Raw genomic sequence first — 14,949 nt, 5'->3', positions numbered from 1 at the left:
TCCTCTCCCTGTCTATGTATTGTATATTTACCTCCTTTTCTGTTCTTCCAAATTTTGTTCTCTCCAGCATGTAAACTTTCAAACTGCTCCTGGTTTGCTTGTTTCATGAGTAAGAAATAATTCTTGTTTTTCGAGTCATGTCCCTGCGGGTGCTCCACTTCAGCTGTGCATCCACCTTTGATTGGAGAATTTTGGTAGCAATGCCCATTCAGCTTGCGCATGCACCCTACACATCCTTGTGCTCCATACAGAGGCAATGTAGCAAAGGCATGGGCAAACTGCTCTCAATTTCTTCTCAATCTCCTCTTGCCAGAGATGGAATGTAGTATGCGCCTTTTTCCTCTTTTATTAGTATTCCTAGCATTATTAGTTCTTAGCAGCAGTAGTAATGGTACGTTTAGTACCTTTATAGCTTTTGGAATGTTTGTTCACATTTATTTCTTTTCTTTAAAAAAAAAAAAAAAATTTTTTTTTTGTTTGTGTTTTCCCTCATTGAAGGGCCCTAACAAACTTTCTTCTGTCTGGAATGTTGCACTCCTCAGGGTTTAAAATATGCCTCTCTTGTCAACAAGCAATCTCTGTCAGTGACGGGCAATCTCAGTGTATTAGTTGTTTGAGAGAGACTCCTATTCCCAGCAAATGCAAAATCTTCACTTCTTTTAAGGGAAGATCCTTTAAGAGCAGGGAAATAAAGTATTGGCTCTTAATTATGGAGCAGATCTTAAGACCGGTTTCTGTCCCGGGTGCAGAGAAACCCTTCTGTACAGAGCCCCTCTACTTCAGTCAGTGCCCTGTCAACGTCAAGAGCATGGTCATGAAAGCTTCCAAGGTGAAGATGGCATCGAAACCCCGGCCTCCGACATTGTCCATGAGTGAGGTACCGACAGCGGTGCAGGGTGTACCGAGAGCTTCCCACTCAAAGACTAAAGAGGATGATAAGAGGAGCAAAATAGAGAGTTCCTCAAAGACGACATGGTTACTCAAGACTTCAGGCCCCAAGAGGAGTGCTAATGAGGCTCTGAGAACTTCAGCCACTGCGAAGCACTGTAAGATGTCAACTAAATCCCATATCGCAGCAGTAAAGGACTCGATAGTGAAGACGAATATGAGCAACAGAGCAGTTTCAATGGTATCTGTGATCCCCTCGATACTGACATGCCTTGGACAAAGGCATCCAGAACATCATCAGTGCCTGTACCAAGTTCTGTTGTGCTCCCAGTACTGTAGGAATATTGGTACCCAAAAGACCTCATGGTACTGAATGAGCCTGAGTCTCCACAGCTTGTGACCTCCAGACATCTCTCGGTACCAAGGTGTGCTGAGTCACCAACTGCTCATGTTTCTGTGAAACTTGCCTCTTCCACAACTTCTGTTAGCCATGATGAAGGATTGTCAGTTACGATACAATATGTGGAGGAGCAGTCTGACTCAGACTCTAAATTTTCTGTTTAAGGCTTTCCAGATTATTCCAGGAGACTTTATTTCTTGATACAGATGCAACAAAGGCAGGATAACAGACCCCTGGCTACTAACACTTGGGATGACCAACGTTGGATACCTCCCTCCATGCCTTATGATCCCTCTTATTGGTCTAATTGGGGTCCATGGGCAATGTACCACTAGCAGTTTCAGGGGACCTGATTCAGTCCCATAAGGAACACAGAAGACCTTGTTCCCGGGCACTGTCCATCCCTCCTCTCCACTCTGAGCTAAAGGAGACCTTTGAGAAGCAAGAGGCAAGGGCAGCCAAGGAGGTTACCCTTTTACAAACATCTTGTCATCATCACCTCGAGAGGCAGTCATGACATCACTGCCATGATTAGCTGATGACTTCATGCAATTCCAGATCCTGATGAAGTGGGTCCCTTACACTCTGCAGATTCCCCTGGAAGAAATGCAGGAATCCCATCACAAGCTCCTGAACATATTGCACACTTCTACTTCAGTGCAGATGGGACTGCCAGTTAACAAAGCCCTTCTTGAGCCAGCCAAGACCATCTGGCAAACTCCAGAAACACACACACCCTCCCTGCCACATGTGCAAGTGGGCTGATTAAAAATATATACTATGTCCTGGGCATAGATTCTGAATTTTTATTTTCTCATCCAGCACCAAATTCTCTGGTCGTGGGTGCAGTAAATGAAAGGGGCAGGCAACATACCCCAAAAGCCTCACCTTATAATAAGGACTGGAAATATCTGGACCTTTTTGGTCATAAAAGCTACTCATCAGCTACAGCCTTCTGGATCCTATTTGGATATAGATAGCTGTATCTTTAATGTTTTTACCTAAATAAATACTACAGGGAATAGTGTGATTATGGGAGACTTTAACTTCCCAGATATAGATTAGAGGACAAACGCTAGTAATAATAGTAGGGCCCAGATTTTCCTGGATGTGATAGCTGACAGATTTCTTCACCAAATAGTCATTGAACCAACAAGAGGTGATGCCATTTTAGATTTGGTATTGGTGAGTAGTGAGGACCTCATAAAAGAACTGGTTGTAGGGGATAACCTTGGCTCAAGTAATCATGAGCCAATTCAGTTTAAACTAAATGGAAGGATAAACAAAAATAGATCTGCAACTAAGGTCCTTGATTTCAAAAGGGCTCACTTAAAAAAATTAAAGGAATTACCTAGGAAAGTGGACTGGACTGAAGAACTCAAGGATCTGAATGTGGAGGAGGCTTGGAATTACTTTTAGTCAAAGCTGCAGAATGTATCTGAAACCTGCATCCAATGCAAGGGGGGGAAATTTGTAAGGAAGGGTTGCAGACCAGGCTGGATGAGCAAGCATCTCAAACAAGTGATTAAGAGAAAGCAGAAAGCCTACAAGGAATGGAAGATGGGATGAATCAGCAAGGAAAGCTACCTTTTGGAAGTCAGAAAGAGTAGGGATAAAGTGAGAACTGACAAAAGCCAAGCAGAGTTGGACCTTGCAAAGGGTTTTAAAACCAGCAGTAAAAGGTTCTATATCCATATAAATAAAAAGAAAACAAGGAAAGAAGAAGTGGGGCTACTAAGCACTGAGGATGGATATTTAAGTTAATCTAGGCATGGCTCAACACCTAAACAAATATTTTTGCCTCAGTTTTTAATAAGGCTAATGAAGATCTTAAGGGTAGTGGCATACAACCTGGTTTACAAACGCTAGATCTTGCCAGACCAACCCCCCATCTCTTCCTTTGCGAAGATAACAGATTTTTTTAGACAAAGGAAATGCAGTGGATCTAATCAACTTGGATTTCAGTAATGCATTTGATGCAGTTCCACATGGGAAATGATTAGGTCAATTGGAGAATATGGGGATTAATATGAGAATTGAAAGGTGGATAAGGAACCGGTAAAAACAGGTCATAATGAAAGGTGAACTGTCACCCTGGAGGGAGGTTACTAATGGAGTGCCTCAGGGATCAGTCTTGGGACTAATTTTATTAAACATTTTTATTACTGCCCTTGTCACAAAAAGTTGGAGTGTGCTAATAAAATTGCAGATGAGACAGAGTTGGTAGATATTGCCAATATAGAGGAGGACCAGAATATCATACAAGAAGATCTGGAAAACTTTGTAAAGTGGAGTAATAGAAATGGTATGAAATGTAATAGTGCAAAGTGCAGGGCCATGCATTTAGGGACTAACAACAAGAATTTTTGCCATAAACGGGACATGAAAGTGACCGAGGAGAAGAAAGATCTGGGTGCATTGGTTGATCACAGGATGACTATGAGCTGCCAATGTGATCCTGCTTACTTGCGTGGCTTGCATAAATACAATTTCTAGCTCCTGTGTTAAATCTTGGTGAAAGACATAGCAATAAATCAATGGGAAATCAGGAAATGAGTGATATTAGGAAATTATGGATTAACGTGAGGAACAGGCAACACAAAGAGATCTGCTCTTAAACTAAGTTTCTATTTTCGGGCAAATATACATAATGTAAAAACTACAGGAAGTAAGATATTTTAAACAAAATGGAACATCTCTAAAAATTGTTTTCCATGTTTTTTTATGAGGATATTAGTAAATCTTTAAAAAATGTATTCATGTGACGATGATTCGTGGAGAGAGAGCCTTTCCATGGCACCTGTCATTGAAGGATGTTGTTCAAGAGGAATGTGAGAATCCTGACAAGGAAAAATGCCTCAGCATCCGAATGTACACAATTCGGGAGCCTAAGGATGACCATTATCTCTTATATTTCCAGGATGAAATCTCAAACAGATTTTACTGAGTATCAAAACATTTATTTAAAGCAGGTTTAGGTAGGCATAGTAAATGCTGTGCAATATAATTTTCCGTGCCACAATTATTAAAATTCTAGAGGGATATATATAAAGGTTTTTGTGCTGCCCTGAATATAAGTATCTGCATAAATCTTTATATTGCAATTAGTAGACACGTTAACTCTTCCAGCAAACACCAAGAAATGGGAACTGATGTGTCTTGTGGTAGTAAAATGTTTAATACTCAGACAATGGAAAGCTAATACAGATCCAGTTTATTTAGAATGGTTAAAAGAATTGCAGACACATCTATAACTTGATGTATCATGGGTGCATTAATGCTGTAGCATGGCTGTTACGTTGACATTACAAAAACTAGTATTCTTTGGCACAGTGGTCTTGGACCCCCCTCCCCAGTAAAAAAATTAAAAACAAAACAAAGAACCAACAGAAACTTTAAAGTGGGATGTGGGTCATTTTCAACAAGATTCTCTCTTCCATGTAGGTACCTACACAAATTGGTCAGACTTTCAAAAAATGCATCACCCAGAAGCTTCTGTTGAGAACAAAGGGATCTTCTGGGTGCTGAGCTCTTTTGAAAATCTGGCCTCCGTTGCTGATGCTGAGCTGTTTTGGAAATCTAGCCCTGTGTGTTTGGATTCCTTTATCTTAGTGTTGGTAATAATGACTGCTATATTAATTTAATGTCTTGTATTTTTCATCTTGTCATTGCAATGTTTGTTTTGTATTTCTTAAAAAATCAGTGCCAAAATTTAAAATGAAATGCTCACTGCAATGTATTCTAACCATAAACAGTCCTTGTTTCTCTTTTACTGTAACTTACTATCACAAAGTGGAATTTCGCTGGCATTTTTAAAAACAGGGAACTTACTGACCAGACAACACTCTCATCTTGGAGCCATTTTTAATTTAATTTAATTTAATTTTTATATATGACTGTATATCTTCAATATATTTTTACAGTCTAGAATTTAAATCTGGTCAAGGTGTAAAAACCACATAGTGAATGCAGCTCCTTAGTTATAAACCATTCTGAAGTGTTTGTTTTGTCACATGTTAACGCTGTCCTTTTGTTCTTACATGGCTTGCTGATTTTTGCCTCTTGGTGGCACACTTGACTGCAAGTTTCCTGTCATGTTGTATTCCCTTATTTTTTTTGTCTACTTTTAAATGATCAGAAAAACTGCTCAGAGGAATCATTAACTTTTTGTTCCTTTTGATTTTCAAAACTCATGAATAAATGAGTTTGTTCTGATGATTACTATTTTTTATTTATCTGAGTGTCACAACTGTGATTAATATCGTGCTGCTAGATCAACAACTCAGATATGTTTCCTAAACTGAGGATAAAATCTGCTATAAATAGACATGTACGAATATTTACAGAGAATGTGGTTGTATTAGCCAAAAATAACTGATTTGATTTGGGAAAACTTTGTTTCTCAACTGGAAAAATTATAATACACAGCAAGCATATTTGTACCAAATGTGGTGTAATATTATGACCTGACATCAAAGTACTCAGTCTTAATGCCTGCTGCTCAACAACTACAATATACTACTGTATAATATATTCTATTCTATTGTGTAAACTTTTGATTACATGAACCTACATATTTGTTAATAATTTGCTACCTGTTGATATATTTGTATAATAGGATGAAGTACCATTGGACATATAGTACGCATCATAAACAGGGCATAATAAGTACATAATAAGTACATAATAATTCTGCAGAATTCACCCCTTGCTTCAGAACTGTAGACCAGAACCTAAACATTCATTTAAAAAAAAAAAAATTCCTGGCCCTTAAGGTTGTGATGAAAGCCTCACAAAGAAGAAATGGTACAAATTTATATAGTGATATTTGTTTGAATCTGCAGACCGCCTGAAACAGTAGCTCTGACAAATATGAATTACCCCTTTCAGCTCAGTGGGGTATTAACGTTGAAATCTAATTATGCAAATTGCATCATCAGTCTTGTTAACTATTTCACTTCTGATCATTTTAACATTTAGCTAATGTAGTAGTTATCACATAGATTCAAACATTTACCATAGCTGCTTTGGTGCCAGAAACTCCAACAGTCCTTTGCCTTATCTGCCAAAGCTTCTGATTTCCCCTGACAGAGTCTATAGCAGTGTTGTGGATTTTCAATACAGAAATCTACAGCACACTCAAAATTTAAAATTTATCATTAGAACACAATTTAATTTAACATCACGTTAAAATGGAGGTGATATTGTAATCTTTATTTTCATGTTTATTTCCATATGTAATTCAATAAAAACATAAGTTTTCTAATTTATCTGAAGCTGCCCCAGGATGCCCCAAAACGACTGCAATGGAGTGTCACAATGCAGTGGTTTTGGGGCAGAATTTAGATCATGCTTCTCAGGGAACTAAATGATGCCTTAGACCTAAACAAATTACTGTGCAGAGCTAGCGCAACTTATTAAACTTCATATAATTAATAATGTAGACACTGGTAAAAAAACACAAGTCAGTGGTATTTAATAGATTTGTTTAAATGAATGCCTAACAACTTTTTATATAGTATAGTAATATCACAGTTACTTAATATTTGTATTATGGTAGCACATACGGGCCCCGATCATAGACCCAGGGCCTCATTGTGCTAGGCACTGTACAGACACATACAGGACAGTCCTTACCCCAAGGACCTTACAATCTAAGGCCTGGTCTACACTAACCCCCAATTCGAACTAAGGTACGCAACTTCAGCTACGTGAATAACGTAGCTGAAGTCGACGTACCTTAGTTCGAACTTACCGCGGTCCAGACGCGGCAGGCTGGCTCCCCCGTAGACTCCGCCTACTCCTCGCGCTGAGCAGGATTACCGGAGTCGACGGGGAGCACTTCTGGATTCGATTTATCGCGTCCAGACAAGACACGATAAATCGAACCCAGAAGTTCGATTGCCTGCCGCTGAACCAGCGCGTAAGTATAGACAAGCCCTAAGCAAATATTGTGACTAATAATCACATCCCCTGGTGGTTGGGCACTGTGAGTGCCCGGTCTTCAAAGCTCACAGGGACGAGAGAGCACAAAAACTGAGGACCACCACACAACCATGTTGCTTATTTGAGCTAAAGTTCTTGTGTGGTTATATACTTAAGTAAATATATAGCCCAGGGGCCTTTTCACTGAAATGTGCTATCAAGAGTTTCATTGGTTCCGCTTGCAAGTTGGCACCAGTAATAAGCCTTTTCTGAAATGTTTCATTATTTAAAAACAAAAATCCCACAAACCTTTTATCACAGATGCAAACCTATTATTGAATAGTTGCTCACAACACAGCTGGCATGGTTTTCATTATGACAAAGAGGTTTGACAGCTTTCTTTCGGAAAAGAAATCATGCAAAGTATTAGCAAGAAGATACTAGTTGAACAGCCAACACAGCTGGGTTTATGTCAGTGCAGAGGCATCCAGATGTGTATGCATATTTATCTGCATACTGTATATATCTGGATAACTGCATATAGGGTACTCTTAAATTGGTAAGGACAATACCTCATAGCTAAAGCATATATGCTGTCTTTATTTGCTTATCACTTTATTTCTCTCACAACTCTAGTCAGACTGGCAAAGACAGCACTCCTTATTGAGGGCTATATGTGTGCGAAAATTGAATTTTTTTTTGTTATTGATTTTCAGGGCCACCCGGGGGGGGGGGGGGGGCAAGTGGGGCAATTTGCCCCAGGCCCCACAGGGGCCCCCACGAGAATATAATATTCTATAGTATTGCAACTTTTTTTTAAGGAAGGGGCCCCTGAAATTGCTTTGCCCCAGGCCCCCTGAATCCTCTGGGCGGCCCTGTCAATTTTTATATTGTTAGAAAAGGAATAAAACTAAAAAATATCCTTTTGATTTATGTTCATACAGTATAATTAATAGTAAACGTGACCTAACATTTCAAACTTGCCAGAAACGTCTGTCTCCTCTATTAAGGTATATAAAAGAGCAATGTAAGAGAGAGTGTTTTATGCAAAGCTCCCAAAGGCATTGTGAGTTTAAGATTTAGCAATTAGCTTAGAGAGAGAGAGAGAAAGATAGTGATGTAACTGAGATGCCTGTAATTTGGCCATACCTGCCTCTAATAACAAACATCCCTGTACAAAGACATGAATAATCCTATGCAACAATTGCATCACCTTTTTTCAGACTAGTGAATTCATATTATATAGTGGAAAATAAGAATTAGTCATAACATACGGTGTGGGAATACCCTCCCACCTTATAATTTTAAATTTTTATATACAGATAGAGAACATATTGGGCTGATATGCCATCATACGCCACATGTTTATGCTGAACTTCTCTTTTGTAAGTCCAAAGAAAGGGGAGGAGGAATGGATTTGTTTGAATCCTTTGTGTTTCTATATGTGTGCTGAGAGCAAATTGCAGAAAGGGGAACTCAGCTAGACATGCCCAGAAAATTCCAGAAGTAGTCTATGGTAGTTTCTAATAAAGCTAAGTGAACAATGTAACTTTTTAGTTCAGCCCCCCGAACTAAAAATAATCCAGTCCGATTCAAACCCAAAACAATTATTTTTTTGGAATTTTTTCATCAAACTGAAAAAATTTGAATTGCCTTGAAATGAATTTTGTTTTTGATGCCAAAAATGCATTTTTCAGTGAAAAAACAATTCATTTAAAAATTTTCACCCAGCTCTAGTTTACTAAGCATGATCAGTAGTTTTCAAGAAGCTGTACAGAATGCCACTGTTATGGGCAGATAGTTATGCATGTCTTACGCATCCGCAGCTTTGAAAGCTCAGGGATGAGGAAAGAACTTAGAAATATACAAGTTGTTGAAAGCCCTATTGGACTTGTGATGCCAGGAGAGAGGTTAAAACCTGTAACACTTTGGTTATAGGCAAAAATTCCTGTTTGGCCTCACAAGCTGAGGAGAGTGAATGACCTATTAAAATAATTAAAAATGAATTATAAAACACTTGGAAGATCATGGTTTGATAGTGTCTAGCCAACACAGTTTCTACAAAGAAAAATCATGTTTCATTACTCCATTCGAATTTTTGAACTGTGTCAGTGAAGTGTAGTGGATAAAGGAGAACCAGTGGACATAATTTAGACTTTCAAAAGGCCTTTGACAATGTCCCTCACAAGAGGCTACAAAAGAAATTAAATAATCAAGGGGTGAGAGGCAAAGTATTGCCGTGGGGCAAAGACAAAACAAAGAGTGTAGGATTAAATGGTCAATTTTCATCATGGCAAAAGATTAATAGTGGGGTGCCTCCAGGATCCGTACTAGATCCTGTGTTAAATATATTAACGAATTACATGTGTGTGAGCGCGCGCACACACACACACACACACACTGAAAAGAAAGGTAGGTGGCAAAGACAACTCTTAGATCTGCAGATATGCCAGAATTAGGGTTGCCTGTGCAATGATGCTAACAAAAGGAGCAGCTATTCAATATAGTGTTTAGTCCACATTGATCAATGTGTGGCTCTGTGATTTATTTATTATAAACTATTCAAACCCTGTTCTGAATACAGAATTATTAATTTCTTGATAGCTTTTTATATGGAGCTTATCATCTGAGTACTTCACAAACATTAATACGTGTCTTTTCACATCACCTCTGTGAGGTGAAGTGGTGGTATTATCCCTATTTTACACTGGCTCTCAGTCCTAGTTTCCTCACCCACTATTAGCTCCTAGACACAGTCGATACATGTCCCCTGACTCTTTGTCCCAGTCTACTCCCTCCGCCCTCTCCTTCCCCCCCATCCCTTCCTAGGTCCAGCTTTTGTCGCTTCTGCATTTGAATTCAGCTTCTTCCCCTTGTGTGGGCCCAGCAGGGGCATTGAGAACATGAGACAGTCTCTCAATTCACATCTCAGTAGCCAGGAGCAGCAATTTCAAAAAATGTCCTGCTCAACCCGGCACTCCTGTGCTGCCACATGCTCAATGCAGATTGATTATTTCAAAGAATTTAGCTGCTAAACTGTCGTCTTCTGAGTACGTGAACTGAGATTTTTCAGAGTCTTATAATTTGGTGAAATTTGAGCCATTTTTTGTGGGAGCAGCAAAAGGCACATCCCTGACACTAGGGCTCTTTTTCCCCCTTCCAAATTTCAAGTTACTGCTGTAAAGCATGGAGGGGCCCTAGAGCTTCTCAACAAAATGGTTGTAAGAAGTTTTTTAATTTGGGCAGTATATTTTCCCCTAATCTCATTCTCTGGAACAGCTGAATAACTTTTGCTGAAATTCTCCCCCTTTCCCTCCCCCCCCAATTCAACCTGAGGCACACACCCACCATGGAAAGTTTCAGCCCTAACAGTTAAAGTTTGGAAAATTATGAGGAACTGAAGAGTCATATAAATGGCAACCTTAAGTATAGGTGGCACTCCCAGCTCTCCCTACAAAAACGTGGAATGGGACGTGAGCAGTGAGGTATCAAAATATGCAGATGATGCAAAGTTACTTTAAGTCGGCCAAGATCAGAGAGCACGCTGAGGAACTTCAGAGAGACCTACCCAAGCCAGGTGAATGGGCAACACAATGGCAAATGAAGTTCACTGTTGAAAAGGTATTAAGATGCATAAGGAATGGGATGGAGAATAATATAGCTATCGTGACATTATATAAATCCAGTGATGTAGACGCCTTATCTGGATGCTGTGTACAGTACTGGTCACCCTGTCTCAAAAAGGATATTGTAAGATTAAGGGGATTCAGAAAATGGTGATGAGAATGATCCAATTCCTGGAAAAACTCATATGAAGAGAGATTGAAAAGAATGGGATTGTTTATTTTAGTGAGGAAATGAGAGGGAATGTTATCAATGTATATAAAATAATGAATGGTCTAGAGAAGGTAGATTTGGTAGTTCTCTATTTCCTGTCTCGTAACACAAGAACAAGGACATTCAGTGAAACTAAAAGGTGATAAATTCAAAACTGATAGAAGGAAATACTTTTTCACACAACATATAATTAGACCATGGAGCTCATTGACACACGATGGCATTGAGGTAAAATCTTAGCAAGATCAAAAAACCGATAACAAAAACTAAAACAGATAACAATATCCACATTTATAACCATTACTAACAGAAATTTTGGAAGGGATATTAAACCTCACACTTCAGAGTTAAACTCATCCTAAATTATTAGAAATTAGGATGACATAATGTGGGGACAGATTATCCCATATCTGCCTATGGCTGGCTGCTTCTTCCTTCCTCTGAAGCATCTGGTGTTGGCCACCGTCAAAGACCAGGTACTTGACCAGGTCTGATCCACTGTGGGAATTCCTATGTTCCTATTAACAAAGGACTGGATGCTGCTAGCTAGTAGGAGCCACCAGACTTTTGTTTGTTGACAAGGCAGAAGTGTGAGGATTTCAACATAAAAACACTCCAGTCTCCTTTCAAGCTCTAAAGAATCCAGGCGACACACTACATTTTAGGCCATACTACAAAGAAAAAAATGACCTCTGAAAGAAGATCAGAAGAGAAAGAACATGCTGTGCATGCGCTAAAGTATAGATACATAAATGTTATGCTAAAATCTTATGTTGTACTGCATTATGCACCTGATGCTGCACCACTGAAGCCTATGAGAATTTTGCTATTGATTTCAAGGGACACAAAAACAAGCCCAGTGTTACAAACCAAATTTCATTCTATGTTTACCACAGTAGTAGACTGACTATGTTACGGTGTTTGTTTTAAATTATTTAAGAGTATTTCAAATGCTTTGTACACTGTTTGTGTATTAAATGTCAATCTTTTTGTTTGCTAGCTAGACAAATTGTGCTATACTCTTTTAACTGACGCATCTAAATTCTGGACTTGATTGTATAATGCTCTCTGAAAAGATGATACACTAGAGTGATGTTTTTCTTAACACTTGATTCAGTAGAAACTGTTAGGATTCTCCTCTTTTGTATCAAATTAAATACTCCATGTCTCCTTTAGTTATTCCAATAGAGGGGGAAAAACCTTATTTAATGGAGTTAAAGATGTTAATATGCAGCAGCAATTTCTGAGGAAGGCCTCCAATTTGATGTTGCCCATGAACCCATAAACGGTTTCCTTCCCCTGTACCCCACCCACCAACCTTTGGAAGTTGTTTCCTGATGTCTTGAGATGGAATTGCTATTTGATGCAGTACTTGAGGCCATTCATTTTTTAATCAAAATATGATCCAGTTCCACTGCTTAAATCCCCTTCCTTCTTATCAGTGTTTTTTCTCTGGAAACTGTTCCGATTAGAAGAACAGGAGTACTTGTGGCACCTTAGAGACTAACAAATTTATTAGAGCATAAGCTTTCGTGGACTACAGCCCACTTCTTCGGATGCATATAGAATGGAACATATATGCATCCGAAGAAGTGGGCTGTAGTCCACGAAAGCTTATGCTCTAATAAATTTGTTAGTCTCTAAGGTGCCACAAGTACTCCTGTTCTTCTTTTTGCGGATACAGACTAACACAGCTGCTACTCTGAAACCTGTTCCGATAAGAAGTACATTTCTTAAGAATGGGAGCCATAGAAGTTCCTCAGCAGTACACAGGCAAAAGGTTAGGCTTCTTATTTACAGGACTTCTTTATAGCAAAAAAGAAAGATGGCCTCCTGGAAACGAAGCAGTTTCATCAAAAGATTTAAATTCCACATGCTTGATGCTAGCTTCTGTCATTCTAACTCCAGTTGGATTGTGACTCTTGATTTAAATGATGCCACTTTCCAAATCTCACAAAAAAACTCCATTTTTATGTGGGGGACCAAACATCAGTGCAAGATGTTGTCCTTTGGCATGTCTGCTTCACCAAGGTTTTTACCAAGTACCCATCTAATGCAAAAAAATTCACCCCGAATGTGGATGATATGGCAGCTCTAGCATGTGTTCCTCTGAAAGCCTTATGACCTTCCGCTGGTGGGAGCTTCCAGCCCGTGTGTTGAAATTTTCAGTCCTTCACCCAGAACTCTTGTGATAGTCGTTGTCATCAATTAAAGCTGGGGAGCTCATCCCCCAAGCACTGCCAGTTTATACTCAATGGAATGTGTGCGAGACTGAATTCCATTTAAATGTTTTGGATTTAAATGGTGGGCTCTAAAATATTTTCTACCACTCATCAAGGGTTTTGTTTAAGGGCAAACAGACAGCACAGGGTCTATGAATTCTATCAACAAACAACCTCGTGCTCACTCTCAAAAAAACCTGTCAGGAAGCAATGTTTGCCTCACCAAGTGCATCTGATAGCTCTACATCTGGATGGCAAAAAGGATGTGCTGGCAGTCAACCCCTGTCACAAGCTTCAGAGATAACATAAGTGTTTCTTGGAACAGTATGTTGTGAATCTGCTGTTCAAGAATTGGGACTGGCCATTCATAGACCTGCTGTCATTTCTTCTATCAGTATCATTGAACCTACTATCTCAGGAAAACAGTCGGAGTCTGATCTGGAGTTATTTTGTTCTGTTGTCAGCAGCTGTCTTTTCTCTTTCAAGGTGCATCTGTCACACTGAACAAGCAATCTTTTGCAAGTGGATGGCCATACAGTTTTAGTCACCTGAAATATCTGTTTAAACTCTTCCAAAAGGTCAGAGATCCCATTCTATTGTCTTCAGTAGAGCTATGCCAATTTGCTCCAACTGTGACTCTGGCCCAGTGCTTTTTAATTGGAATTACATCTGGAAGAACTGTGCACTATAGGCTTTTAAGTTCTGATCCTCCTTTCATGGCATCATGCAGAGACATGGTATCATGCAGGTTCCATGTCTTCAGCCCAAATTTATACTAAAAATTGTGTGTGATTTCCACCTTAGTCAGACCACTTTTCTTCTGGTGTTCTTCCCACAATCTCATTTTTGCTTGGGGGAAAATTAGGTAGCACAGGCTAGATTTCAAGAGGGCTTTGAGCTTTTATTTGGGTAGGATTAAGGCATTTTGACTTTTTGTAGCCTTTGGTATAACCTGAATGCTGTTTACACGCAACAATTATCTAAGTAGAATAGGATGTCTTTTGAGACACGTTATGCTTTAGCAAGGAATTCAGTAGTTCTTGGTTTTAGAGCTTACTACCACTACCAATATGGGACTGATGGCATGCATTCAAAATGTTTTCATCATAGAAATCTGTAGGACTCCTACCCACACTTTTACACAGCCCAGCTTTCTCAACTTGACATCTACATCTATTATTGCTTGCTTATTTATTAGCATTTCTTGGGGATTCTACTGCTCACCAATCTTCCGCAAGTAGGAATATTCAGAGGCCCTACAGAGAAGAAAAAATGTTTACCATAATAACTGTTTCTTCAAAAATGTTGCCTCTCCATATTCACATTACCCAACCACCTTCCCACCATCTTCTGTTGCCATAGGGGTTTTGCAAAAGGGTCTGATGTGATTGGTGCTGCATGGCCCTTTTATGATTTCAACTTCAAACGTTCAGTGCCACAGGAGGATATACCTGTAGCTTCAATAGGTTTGGTTCCCAAAGCATAGGAGCACACAGGTCTTCAAAAAGGTCAGAGAAGGGATCCAAAAGGGTGTAGATCCTACAGCGTGTTTGAGAATGTTGCCTCTGTATATTCAAAGACCCATATTTACTGTGGTAAGAAATCATTTTTTATTATTTCACAAACCTTAATAAAGACACGCTTCATACAGCTCTGTAATTTCCTGGTGTCATCTGA

The 14,949-nt window shown here is 39.2% G+C and overlaps 1 protein-coding gene across 11 annotated transcripts in view; it reads left to right on the top strand.

Annotated features, from left to right (window-relative positions):
• Positions 1–14,949, top strand: part of RALGAPA2 (Ral GTPase activating protein catalytic subunit alpha 2) — a 277,139-nt gene that overhangs the window by 105,306 nt on the left and 156,884 nt on the right. The gene's annotated exons all lie outside the window — the stretch shown is intronic.

Source organism: Chrysemys picta, chromosome 3 (assembly GCF_011386835.1).
Source record: "Chrysemys picta bellii isolate R12L10 chromosome 3, ASM1138683v2, whole genome shotgun sequence".
NCBI classification, from domain to species: domain Eukaryota; kingdom Metazoa; phylum Chordata; order Testudines; family Emydidae; genus Chrysemys; species Chrysemys picta.
The sequence above is the reverse complement of the archived record's forward strand: the minus strand, read 5'-3'. Positions and strand labels throughout refer to the sequence as shown.